The 3712-nt window shown below is 31.8% G+C and overlaps 1 non-coding gene across 1 annotated transcript; it reads left to right on the top strand.

The window, feature by feature from the left end:
- Positions 1 to 3005: 3005 nt before the first annotated feature.
- On the top strand, positions 3006 to 3077 carry TRNAT-UGU (transfer RNA threonine (anticodon UGU)). Its single transcript has one exon. It is a non-coding gene; the product is annotated as a tRNA-Thr (tRNA).
- Positions 3078 to 3712: the final 635 nt, after the last annotated feature.

Consider the following 3712-nt stretch of genomic DNA (forward strand, 5'->3'; position numbering starts at 1 on the left):
TATGGGACTCGAACCCACTTAGAGTATCTTAAACCGTATGGGACTCTGGCCCACTTAGGTGTCCACCTTTCTCCCATATCCACCATGGTTGGGACTCAAACCCAATTGAGGCACAAATCATTGGAGTCACATCCCGTTTCCTACTTTACATAAGCATCTCAAAAGGGGACGTGCACCATCAAGGGAAAAACCATATGAATACGTGATTAGTTCCACAAAACGTGATTGAATTCGTCAACCACTAGGTGACCTCATGCACCAATATTCACATCATCAAGACATGTTCCACACAATGCATATCATTCATAGTTAAACAATTATTTGCCTATGATACACACTGAGGTATCATTGTGTACAAGCATTCCCATCTAAGTTATTCTTCATACCCTAATTATCTTTCTAATACATTCAACTAGTTATGCTTCTAAGGTTTTCTCACCAATCATCGTGAGTTTTTAATCATATTATTATATTCACACAATAATCAAGTCATAACATACTCATCATTCTATCATATATGGAGTATAGTTAAATCAATGATAATTCCATGGCCACACATCATAGGATAAGTTACATGACCCTTAAGATGGCTTAGGAACCTTAGAAAACCTGATTTTTAAAAAGAAACAGGGGATACAATCGATTGTATAAAGGGTGCAATCGATTGCATCAACTTCCTCAACTTTCTGTTTCTGAAATTTTATGAATTAATCGATTGCAGCAAGTGTGTAATCGATTGCACAACCTAATTTTGGTATTTTTTCACTATTTTGGAAGATGTAATCGATTGTATGACATGTGCAATCGATTGCCACTGTAACTTTTGTCAAAAATACTTGTCTAAACATGTTTTCTTCCATCCCTAACCATGTTTAATTACTTCTAACATCAATAACCCATAGTACACAAGAATCACATGGTATAGATTCAAAAAACACACAAATATGCATCATAATAACAACAACAACATTCTATCACATGAAGAACACAACAACCATAGGAAAGCATGAATGATTCATTTGTTCATAGAAACTTTCATGGCTAAGATAGAACACATAGCAACACATCATGAATCATTATCATCTATTCTATGTTCTCAACATAAACCCTAGTTTCTATTATACCAAAAGTCCTAACTAGAACCCACCTTAGAGTAAGAGATGAAGATAGATTGTTGGAAGATGTTGAGATGAGATGATGACTCCAAGCTTCCTATTTATTCTTTCTAGTTTTTCTTCTTAAGCTTCTTTCCTTCTCTTTCCAACTTTCCTTTCTCTATTACTGATAAGGTTGAAAAATGACACTTAGAGAATGTGTTTTAAGAATATGTGGTGGAAAAGGCCTAGTGATTGGGAAAATGAATGGACAAGATGAATGGAAGAAAATTGCGTGGTTGGGAAAACACAAGTGAGAGAAATAAATATTCTAAGTGATGAACTTTGGTATATTTACTCTACTAGAGAAATTGACCCATTATTAATATTATCAAAATGTCCCTTCTTGTACCAATTAATAAAAGATCAGTCTTAAAGAATATTAATTAGGTCAATCTGAGTTCACTACTTACTCTATTTGTCCCAACTGATAACTTTTAGAGCACATAGGAACTCAGTTGATCTCAAATGATATGAATTTGAGTATTTAAGGAAACACATGGTATTACAACGCCGCTACAATGATTGATCTTTCTCAAGTGTCACCGTCTAGGAGCACATCCCCCTCTTTACTCTGAGTCATTAGATAGTAATCTAACGGTCGTTCACAATCTACATTGAGCAATTTGAAGATAGTTACAAAGACATCTTCTATATGAGTGTGACTCCGAGTCACACTCAGATACGATTTAACTAACACTTGTAAAATTCTACCACATTCTCTTACTGATTTGAGAGTCGGAATGCTAACCTCTTTTTGCAGGTACTCTTTCCAGTCACCAGAGAACCATTATCACCGCATTGAAAGTTCACTAAAATGAATTTCACCATCGTATCAATCATCTTCTGCTCTAGTCACCGTCATCTTTTTTCAATGGATGGTTCAAATTTTAAGCATGTTAAAACGTTACCAACACTCACCTTCGATCAACCAATTAGATCCTTCAACTATTAAAATAGGAAAATGGTGTTAGAATTATTATGTTTTAATTAGGACTAAAGGCTGGCAAAACAAGCACGATTTGTCGAAGTTGCGCATTTTACCTGCATTTTTTTTACGAACGTAGCCAATAATTTATACATGCACCATCTACTATGTTTGCCTCACTCCATTTTTTTGCGGAATTTTGCAGGTGCAAATATTAACGGGACGAGCATGATTTTTGCAGTTTTAAAATTTTATGGGTTCAAGGTCCGTCCCATCTCATCTTTTCGGGAATTGAACTAATATTTTAGATATACACCCTTTACTATACTCGTTTCACTCATCACATTTTTATTGGGTTTTGCAAGACGGGATTAAAAGCAATGAACGTGCATTTATAGCACCTCTAATTAAGACATTTAAATTATGTTAACTCTCCTTAACCACTAATTAAAAAAAATTATCAAGAAAAAAGGTACATAAATCATTGAAAGATTAGACCAAAAACTATAATAATAAAAGAAACTCCATACATTAACAAAAATCTTTGTCAGAAAAAATAGAGAGAGATGAAGAATTTTTACATGACATTGAACGTGAGTATGATAAAAGAGATCTCTCTATCAAATTATTGTCCATCGTGTAAGTATTGTTATTTAAAATTAGAAAGAAAAACAACAATTTATTATTTATTGAGCTTTTTAGTTTTTGAAAGTTTTAGTATGTTTTTAATTTATCCGACAAATATATGTTTTAAAGTTTCATTTTACTAATTTCTTTAAACGTGGACCAATGTTGAATCTGTCAAAAGAGATAATAGTGCTTAGTTACTTTATAACGTGTATTTGAGTCTTTTTTCCATATGGTAAGACTTGTCTTGTTTTAAGAAATAAATTAATATGGCGTTTAGACTATTCGAACAAGTAGCCCTTATAGCTCAGTGGTAGAGCGTCAGTCTTGTAAACTGAAGGTCCGCAGTTCGATCCTGCGTGAGGGCAATGTTTAGCTTTTTCTGTGTGATAGCGTTTATGTCCAGTTTTATACTTTTATTTATATATTCTTCTGTTTATGTTATAGTACATATGTCCAGTGTTTAAATATTCAAAACAAACTAGATCATATACTGCTAATTAGTTACATTTAAGGGAGATCATTCAATTTGGATATGCTTTGAGATATAAATTTCTCTTTGGCCAGAGTTCATGTTATTATTTTAATATTTATTTATTTATAAAATAAATTTAAATTAAACTATTTTTGTTGGCAGTACACTCCGATCTTCAATTTAATTTTAGTGTATCAGAAAAATATTCATAATTTCTTTTGTCATAAACAAACAAAATATTAGTGATACTTAAAAAATAATCAAATTATTATTATTATTAAATTTTAAAAATATATATTTAATTAAAAAATAGATTAGAGTAATATTTTACTTTTAATCCAAAACACTAGTTCAATGATGAAATTTTTCCTCAAACAACCTAGTTTTTTATAAAAAAATTCAAAATAACTCACATTTTAGATTAATTTTTAAACTATCTCACTTTTTTTAAAAAAAAACTCAAAGCACATGTGTCAGGCAAATTGGCGTCTACTCTCTAATTTAAAGAGTTTGATTGTCTTCTGCACC

The sequence above is a fragment of the Lathyrus oleraceus genome, chromosome 2, assembly GCF_024323335.1.
Source record: "Lathyrus oleraceus cultivar Zhongwan6 chromosome 2, CAAS_Psat_ZW6_1.0, whole genome shotgun sequence".
Lineage (NCBI taxonomy): Eukaryota > Viridiplantae > Streptophyta > Magnoliopsida > Fabales > Fabaceae > Lathyrus > Lathyrus oleraceus.